Source organism: Lemur catta, chromosome 17, assembly GCF_020740605.2.
Source record: "Lemur catta isolate mLemCat1 chromosome 17, mLemCat1.pri, whole genome shotgun sequence".
In the NCBI taxonomy this organism is placed as follows: Eukaryota; Metazoa; Chordata; class Mammalia; order Primates; family Lemuridae; genus Lemur; species Lemur catta.
In genome coordinates this window covers 11010456-11019838 of record NC_059144.1, presented here as the reverse complement: position 1 = coordinate 11019838, position 9383 = coordinate 11010456, and the positions used below count along the sequence as shown (strand labels likewise).

The following is a 9383-nucleotide window of genomic DNA, read 5'->3' as shown; positions in this document are numbered from 1 at the left end:
CTAATTTGTATATTTATGAAAGCTGAAGAATAAATACAACCAACAAGACCAGCCATGTGGTGCCCTCTCTTTGCACCAATATTTTTTAGTTTTTCCTCAACTTTTACAGTGGTGGGAGGCCAGGTGGGGCCTGGCCAGGAACAACAGAGCATGAGGCTGTCTGGTTGGGTGGTTATTCGTTGGGGGGTGGACTCTGGCTGTGTCATTTGCAGTGGGCCATCCGTCCTACCTGTGCTTAGCAGGGCACCTGGCACAAAGCAAGAGTCCTTCCTCCCTGCTGTTTCCACTCAGGGGCAGCATCTACTTTGGCAAAAATGGGTCCCAGTTTCATCACGCTGCTTAAGCAAAAAGTTGGATGTGGAGATGTGAATTGCCTGGTGTGTAATTTGCTGCTCATGCCAGAGGTTCCTTCCTTCCTTCCTCCCTCCCTCCCTCCCTCCTTCCTTCTTTCCTTCCTTCCTTTCTTTCTGACAGAGTTTCACTCTGTTGCCCTGGCTAGAGTGCTGTGGCGTCAGCCTAGCTCACAGCAACCTCAAACTCCTGGGCTCAAACAATCCTGCCTCAGCCTCCCGAGTAGCTGGGACTACAGGCATGCGCCACCATGCCCGGCTAATTTTTTCTATGTATTTTTTGTTGTCCGGCTAAATTCTTTCTATTTTTAGTAGAGACGGGGTCTCACTCTTGCTCAGGCTGGTCTCGAACTCCTGAGCTCAAATGATCCTCCCGCCTCGGCCTGTCAGAGTGCTTGGATTGCAGGCGTGAGCCACCGCGCCCGGCCCAGAGGTTTCTTTATAGTTCTTTATAGGTGGAATATTAAGAAAGCTGTCTCTGGGCTCTTCCTTTCATTAGGCTCCCACAGGCAGTACTAGAGAGCTTAGCGGGCATCACTGATGGTCCATAACTAGTCCACACAAGGGGGGAAAACCCGACTCCCCAGCTCAGGGTCACTCCACATTTCATATGATGCATCCTTGTGGGTACCCAGGGCCACCGAGGGTCTTACCCACAGCCTGAGACGGGGACCCTGTGCAAGGGAGAGAGAAGGGGAGAAGGCAAGCTGGAGGGAGGGGGGAAATGTGACCTCAGCAAGAGGTCAACTTTAGCCCAAGCCTGTGGGAGCTCTGAGGTTTGCATTGCACCAGAGACCTGGCCCTGAACTGGGGCTGCCCTGCTGAACCTGGATGCCAGGCAGCTGTTGGCGGTGGGCTGCCCTGCCCCCCATGTAGCAGAATCTCCTGGGGAGGGGGCCCAGTTAGCAGCCAACACTCTCAGTGGGGTGGGGCGCCAGCCCAGGCCTGGGGCCCCAGTGCCTCCTGCAAGAGCATGGCTGCACTGACCTACTCTTATGTAGATATCTGCTGTTCTCTGCATTATGCAGGTAAGACCATAAAAACCAAGGGCAAAATATTCTTGGCATTCTTGCTATTGTAAGAGCTCAACAAATTGTAAACAATTCAGAATAGCTGAACACTAAGGGATGTTTGTACTTAACTGGTTTTTTAAAAATATATGTTTTATTGTGATTTAGGTACAGCAAGGCAACAGATCAGGAGACGACTGCCATTGGGAAGATGGTTTGCTACTCATAGTTCCCAAGAGCATGGACGTGCTGTGCCACACCGGGGGCCACACGGGGAAGCAGCTTGTCTGTCAGGAGGTGGAGGGTGATGGGGAGGCTGTGGGCAGGAGCCGTTATTGGGCTTTATGTGCAAAGGAACAGGCAAGGCAGGGCAGGCAGGTTGGGGATTGGCTAGTGGGAATAACTTCAGCAGGCTCCAGGGCATACGGGCCGCTGTGGTTTCAATGTTTGTGTCCGCCCCAAAACTCACCTTGAAACTTAATTCCCCGTGCAGCAGGATTACGAGGTGGGGCCTTTAGGAGGTGATTAGGCCATAAGGGCTCTGTCTTCATGAGTGGATCAGTGTCTTATCAAAGGGCTTGAGGGGGCAACTTGGCCCCTTCCATCCCTTCCCCGGATAAGGACACAGCAACAAGGTGTCATCCTGCAAGCAGAAGACGGAGCCCTCACCAGACATTAAACCTGCTGGTCCCTTCAGCTTGGACTTCCCAGCCTCCAGAACCATGGGAATAAATTTGTATTATTTATAAATTGCCCAGTTTGTGGTATTTTGTTAGGGCAGCACCAATGGACTAAGAAAGGGGCTGTCCCTAGTTGCCTGGTGCCTGGCCCTGAGGGGATCAGGGCAGGTGGATAGTGGCTGAAAGTGTGAGAGGCCAACAGGGAGGTGGCTGAGGCGTGGGCTCGGGGTCAGTTGGTTTGCCTTTCAGGCATGCTCACGGCGAGCCCTTTACTTTCTCTAGGAGTTAGCTCCGGGCCCGTGGGGAGAGTACGGGGGGGATGTGGGGGGCTGGGAGAGCCATCGGGCTGTGCCTCAGGTCTAGTCCCTGTGCAGGAGGGAGGGAAGGAAGGAAGGGTGGGGAAAGCATCCTAGACTACCGGGCAGGCTGAGAAAAGCCACGGAGCCAGTGACGGCTGTCAGAGGAGTCCCCTGTCTCTTGGGAATGGGCCTTAGTATCTCTGCAGGGCTCAGTCACTGGCTTAGAAATTGGGTGATGGATTACAGAGCGCAGCACCCGGCAGCCTCGGCAATCACATCCCCTTTGGCTGCACGTCTGCAGGCAGATTCTCAGGGCCACACGGTGGAAGGATGAAATGTATCAAAATAGCGAAGCCCTTGGAGCATTGCCGGGTGCATGGTGGACATTGAGTAAGTCACTGCTACTATTATTATTTTTATTATTCATTGCTGGAAATATTACCTGTACAGTAGAACCAGCAAACACCTTTTAAATGTCTGTGCCTAGAGTGATATGATATGAACTACCATTATTTAACTTTTTATATGTATTTGCCTCATCTACTGTAAAATTTGTAGAATAAAGCTCTTATATTTCTTTATCCTCCCTAGAGCACTTACAGTATATACTGTTCATAGAACATTCTCAGTAAATGTTTACTGAATTAATGATGGATTCAAAATATCAGGGAAATAACTCTGATGTAATCTTGAGTACCAGAGGGGCTTAACTTTATGTTTGAAATAAGTTCATAAAGCGTTCTCAGTCTTCCCTTCCTAGGACAGTTATACTCATTTATTTTGCCAACATTTTATAATTAAAAAATTCAAACAGAGCAAAGTTGAAAGAACTTTTCACTGAGCGCTCATTATTACACCATCTGGTTATACCATTAATATTTCACCATACTTGTTTTGTCACATATTTATCCATCTCTGCAGCTGTCTACTCATCCCTCAATTCATCTTATTTTTAGTGCATTTCAAAGAAATTTGCAGACACCCATACTTCCCCTTAAATATTTCACCATGCATATCATTAAAGTTCAATTTTATTTGTTTTTTTTGAGACAGAGTCTTGAGCTCTGTCACCCAGGTTAGAGTGCAGTGGTGTCATCACAGCTCACTGCAAACTCAAACTCCTGGGCTCAAGTGATTTTCCTGCCTTGGTCCCCCGAGTAGCTAGAACTAGAGGCTCGAGCCACTACGTCCAGCTAATTTTTCTGTTTTTTGTAGAGATGAGGTCTCACTCTTGCCCAGGCTGATCTCTAACTCTTGGCCTCAAGGGATCCCCCCACCTTGGCTTCCCAGAGTACTAGGATTATAGGCATGAGCCACCGCACTCGACCTATCTTTAGTTTTTAAATAAATGAAACTATTTTCAAGCACCGGGCACCAGACATCACTTGGTGGAGAGCAGTTGGCAGGTGCACGTTTCTAAGGTGAATGGGATGCCCTGGGGAGGTGGAGCATCTGCTGGGACTGTGGCGTGCTGGGGCGTCTGTCTGCGTGCTGATTTCACAGATGGGGGCTGCGGGAAGCAAACTCTGAGACGGAGGCTAGTGTGCAGGAGGCTTGTTAAGAAGCACACAGGGGATCGGTGCCTGTGGAGTCAGCAAGGAAGCAGGAGTGGACACACGGGGACGTGGAGTTAGGTGCAGGCTCAGCCAGCTTCACAGGGAGCCCTGGCAGTGTCCTGAGGTGGGCTGAGATGGCTCAGCGAATGTACCCCCACCACCCCCAGTCACTGGATGTGGGTGACCTTGGACTTCGCAGCTCTCTGCAGCTGGGGCACCACTGAAGGGCCTGGCAGCCGTAGACCCCCTGTGGTCACACTCCCGGCAGCCGGGCAGCAAGTCCCTCCTTGGAGGGAAGCTGGTGGGCATCGCAGTGTCCACCACACTAATGATACTTCACTCATTTTCGTCACATCATGTGGCGATTGCACATGCTTTATTGCACAGCAACAGGAAATTCTGGCCCAACCTCATCTGGGGTCCTACAGACTGAATTGTTGGCCTGCAGTAGGCTACGGTAAACATTTGTTATCAGATAACATCTATGATAAACGTACATTCTGTGCTGTGCGAAGTGACATTGCAAAGGGCTGAGACTTGCGGCTGATTGTTGCAAGATTAGGGTATCCCTCATGTAGCAGGAGGACTCTATGCCTTAGGTCGCAGGGGGTCTTCCCCAAACTGCTCAAGAGTGATGCGTGAAAAAGAAGCCAAGAAACGATTCCAAGGGCATGTCATGTAAGTAAAAAATGATTTAAAACCTGGCATAAAAGTTAATGAACTGCTAACTTGGATTCAGAGAATTTGGTAAAATAAAACATGAAGCTAGCTAAAGGAACCAGCAGTCTCACAACCTCACACACAACCCTCAGGACTGGCCTTGGCTGAAAAACAAAATGGTCTCATCAAAATGATATCTAAGGCCAGGGGTGGGGGCCTGCACCTGTAGTTACAGCTACTCGGGAGGCTGAGGCAGGAGGATTGCTTGAGCTCAGGAGTTTGAGGCCAGCCTGGGAAACACAGCTAGACCTCCTCTCTTAAAAAAAAAAAATATATGTGTGTATATATATATGAAAGCAAATTTCATCCCATACCCCCCTCCTTAAAAATAAATATGTGTCTTAAGGAGGTGGACATCAGTCATTTGTGTATGCCCCAGATCTTTTGACCATACTCCCCACACTTTGATAGTGCCTTGCAGGATAACTCCTGTCTTTCCAACACAGAATGCAAAAATAAGATAACATACACCTCATTTCCTGGCCTCCTTACTGCTGGGATGTGGTCATGTGACATAGGCTCTGCCCAGCAGATGGGCTCATGCTCTGTTGGGAATGAGGTGGGGTCGGGATGTCTTGTTGAGGTCAGGGCATGGCAGAGTTGGCCTGGCTCTAAGCCTCAGCTATGCAGGCGCAGTGGGGGTCTCCTGATGCAGCAGCTTCCTGCCCTGCCTTGGTGGCCAGCCCCTCGGTGGGCTCACTCTGCTATGCCACTGTGGGAGTCACTGGGGAAGCTCAGCCTAAAGCCCACTGCTCTTTTTTTTTTTTTCCCCAGATTCCCAGGTTTAGCTTTATTACCTAATATAAGTCCAATCTGTGGAACATTAAAATTGGCTGTTGCAAAGTTTAATGAAAAACACAATTTACAAATATTTAACATCTTCTGAAAAGCATTTCCAAGTTAGGAATGAAAAAATATGTACATAATATATAATCAAATACCAGGTGGTCTCAGATCCCATCAGCACACTCAGCAACATCAGTCCTTTCAGGTTCTTCAAAATCTTCTGTTAAATCTACAAAGCTGTTTTCTATGACAGGGGAAGGAATGGAAATCCCCATTGCTTTTCAAACTCCATACATGCTTACAATATCACCTGGAGTTACTTGCTGTGCAAGTTCTTTAAGATTATTTGTCACTTGTTCAGCGCGATGCGTTTCTCTATATGAGGGACCCAAGAGACAGATTATATTGGGAGGGGGTCTGGTGCTCAGATGCTCATTCTGGGCTTCATAGAGCTCCCTGAGCAATTTAGTGGACTCATCAAGTTTCTTCTGGAGCTCTTCAGAGTCAAAAGCTTCAACTGGAGCACCCAAGTTTGTTACTGCTTTCAGTGCTGTGAGCCTGTCCTGAGTCCTGGAGTCCAAACGCCCTGCTGGCTCTATTTCTTTTGCCATGTCAAGTGTCCTAGTATGACCTTCATCTTCAGTTGAAGACGTTGCCAACTCTTGTAGGGTCCTAGAATGCCCTCCTTTTGTTAAAACACCCAGTAAACTATCTGCCATAATATATGGATAATCTTGCCATGTGGCCAAAAACTCATGGATGCTGAAATCACTTGGAAAATCAGAGTCTTCCCCATAGGTTGAATAGATGAAATCAAAATCATCCCTGCTGATATGTACAAACGTGGAGTCATAATGCGGTGTGTAAGAACTGTAGGGTCCATAATTCAAGTCTAACACTGGAGTTACTTTGGTCCTTTTATCCTCTTTGAAGCCCTGCAAAGTATTCACTCCAGACTGAAGTCTTCCAGTTGTCATTCCCAGTCTTAGGGCAGTATGCTGGTTCTCCTACCATGGGGTCCACAGGATGGGGAAGTCCCAATGTTGTTGTTCCATCTGCTCTTCTTCTTTCAAATTCGCACTGTTAACAAGCCGCTGGGTCAGTTTTCCTCCAGATTCCTTAACAACGTGGTCGATCTGCTCCTGCCTTCTTTCTAAATTATTGCTTTTAAACTTATCTTCAAGCATGTCTTTGTCTTTCTTTCTATTTTCCTTATTGGGACTTTTGACGGCTTGTGCTTCGGCATCTCCAGAGTCTTCCTTCTCTGTCGGCCAGCAGCTGCCATCCTCCCCACTCTGCAAGGCATCTGGTCTACCTTTCTGCTTTCAAGAGTTTTGCAAGTCTGCCATGAAGTCTACACTCTGCTTCAGGCTCTGAATTCTTTCCTGGCTGAGAATTTTCATCCCTGAGTGCAATAGCTTCTTTGCAGCTTTATAACAAATTTTCTCTGGTTTGTTGTAAATCATTGCATTAGTACACGTTAGTTTGAAGTTATCCTTTCGTCTATGGACTGATAGTCATTGTTATTGATTTTTTTCTTTCACGGTACTAAAATCCATTGGGTGTTTAATGATCATGGAGTAGCTGGGAGCAATAAGATCAGTCACAGGAAATGATAAGAAAGCACTTGGGTCTTTTCTCTGCAATTGTGTTATCAGTTGATTCAAAGCTTCTTGAAGGGGCGTCTGTCTGTTCAACTTCTTGTTTGGCTAAAGAGCTTGTGAGAGGCGGCTCAGGAGGTCTGTCCAATCTTACAGGGCGCGACGCTGGAGGCCTTTTTCTGCCTCGTTCTCCACACAGTGTCTATCTCACTCCTTTTTATCCTCCTTTGCTCTTCTCCATTTTCTCCCCTCTTCTTCCCCTGGAACCTGCTTCTCTCCTTTCTTTCTCTTTTTCCACTTTCTGTGCTTGTGTTTGTCATGATCGTTTTTGGTCGTTGAAGAGGCTGGAGTCGTGTCCCGAGCTGCCCGTGGAGAGCTTGGTGACTTTGTTTGCTACCACTTTGAGGACCAGCTTCACAGGCTTCTCCATATACTCCCCGTAGGGGTGTCTGTCCGACTTGTGCTTCTTGCCCATGACTGACCGAGCCCCGGTGCCCATCCCCCATGCCAGGCCCAGGCTGTGCGTCACCACTTCTGGTCAGGGCCAGGTGAGCAGAGGGCTGGAGCGGGGCATATGAGACCTCACACCACGAGGCCTAAAGCCCACTGCTCGATCCACCCCTGGGAATTCTGTTCCTCAGCATCCCTCCCTGCCTAAACCAGCTTGAGACGACCTTGAGGCGATGCCATTGTACCCATCTAAACACCCTGAGTAGTACAATTCCTATCCCCGCAACAGTACATTTTGAACTTTTTAAGCCACAGCACACTGTCATCAAACACGATACTCTACAGAAGTCCAGTATAGAAAGGAGATGATACGTGGAGTTGTCCTGCTACAGCTTGGTCTTCCTGCCCTCCTCACCCGAGAGCTCTAGGGCTCCCATGAGCTCACCCATGGGAGAAGCACCAACTCCTTAACAAGTTTATTACCAAAGGTCTTCTACACTGGACTCAACCCACTTTCTTTTTTTTTTGGCTTCATGTTCTATCATGCCTCCTAACAAAAGTCCTACAAATTAACAAATTAATCCCATTTGCAAGCACACCCAAACTTTGGGTTTCCATAACTGTTCATCTGCTCTTCTGTCATCCCGGCATGTCCATCATGACTGTATCTGCCAGGAAAACACTGATGAGAGCCAGATAGATCATAAGCTCCATGAACCTCACACCAATACTTCTTCCCGTTTTATGGGTGGTCATTTCAACAGCGTCTTAGTACGTCCTTTCCAGAAGTAACTATTCTCTGATGTTGATTATCTATAATGTTGCTGAGGCACAAATCTGAATTGTTAATACCTTCCTCCCACCCACAGTCTCCACCAGGGCTTCACATTGGCCAAAATTAGCAGGAAGCCAGTTAGCAAACGGAGTCAAGACGGCGTGGCTGGGTGGGCCAGCCCACACCATACAGAGCAGAGTCAAGGGAAGTCAGAGGAGGATGTAGGGGTGGTAGAGGGAATGGTCTGCTCCAAAGAACCACATGGGAGTCAGCGAGATCACAAGGAAGGGGACCCTTGCTTAGAATATGACAAACAGAAGACATATTTTGTCATGTTCCATTCATAAGAAATATATATATATATATATTTTTTTTTTGCGAGCAACAAACTCTCTCTGTAAGTCAAGAACAAATAATCTATGCACCTGTATACTGGTTTTCATATTGGAAAATAATGGAGATGAATGGAGAAAAAGCAAAAGCGCTACTGTGATGACAGGATGCCACAGCCACTGTCAAATGCAGGAAGGGAGTGATTCATTCCTGCGACTGAAATCACGCAGAAGGACAGAACTGTCTGCTGGTGGAGTCAACTGTGCACACACATCCTCGTCGCAGTATCCCTGTGATAAAAACCCGCAGACAACACACTTTTGACCTAACTTGGTGACGGATTCAGCCCCCAGCAGGATGAGAAAGCAGTGGGTGGAGCTGCTATTCTCAATGTCTAAATAACCAGGAGGAACTGATTGGGGAAGTGGAAGTGATGGGCAGCGTGAGAGGAAATTCTCACATCATCTTTACGGCTCACGAGCTCTGGGTATGAGAAGCCTGCTTGGGCTGTGAATTTTGTGGTTTATGAGCAGAGATTTACAAACGTTTAAAGGTGAGCTGGAGTCTATAAAAAGTGTCCTCTTTCCCATCAAGCAGAACGGGAAGTTCTTGAAAATGGGGTTCAGACACCACAGATACAAATAAGTCATAAGCTAAGAAGGAGAAGATGTGTTTGATCCCGACAACCGAGCAACGAATTCACAGCTAGACAGGACGCAGGTAGGGGTGAGGGTTCCAGGGGCACAGGTGGGTGGCAAACAGTGCGATGGATCTGTATGAATAATGTCTAGAGGCCTAGAGCCCAGGAAAGGGGTGTCTTACA

The 9383-nt window shown here is 47.9% G+C and overlaps 1 pseudogene; it reads right to left on the bottom strand.

Annotated features, from left to right (window-relative positions):
* Nucleotides 1–5444: 5444 nt before the first annotated feature.
* On the bottom strand, nucleotides 5445–7849 carry LOC123622893 (annotated as a pseudogene).
* Between the last annotated feature and the right edge of the window lie 1534 nt (nucleotides 7850–9383).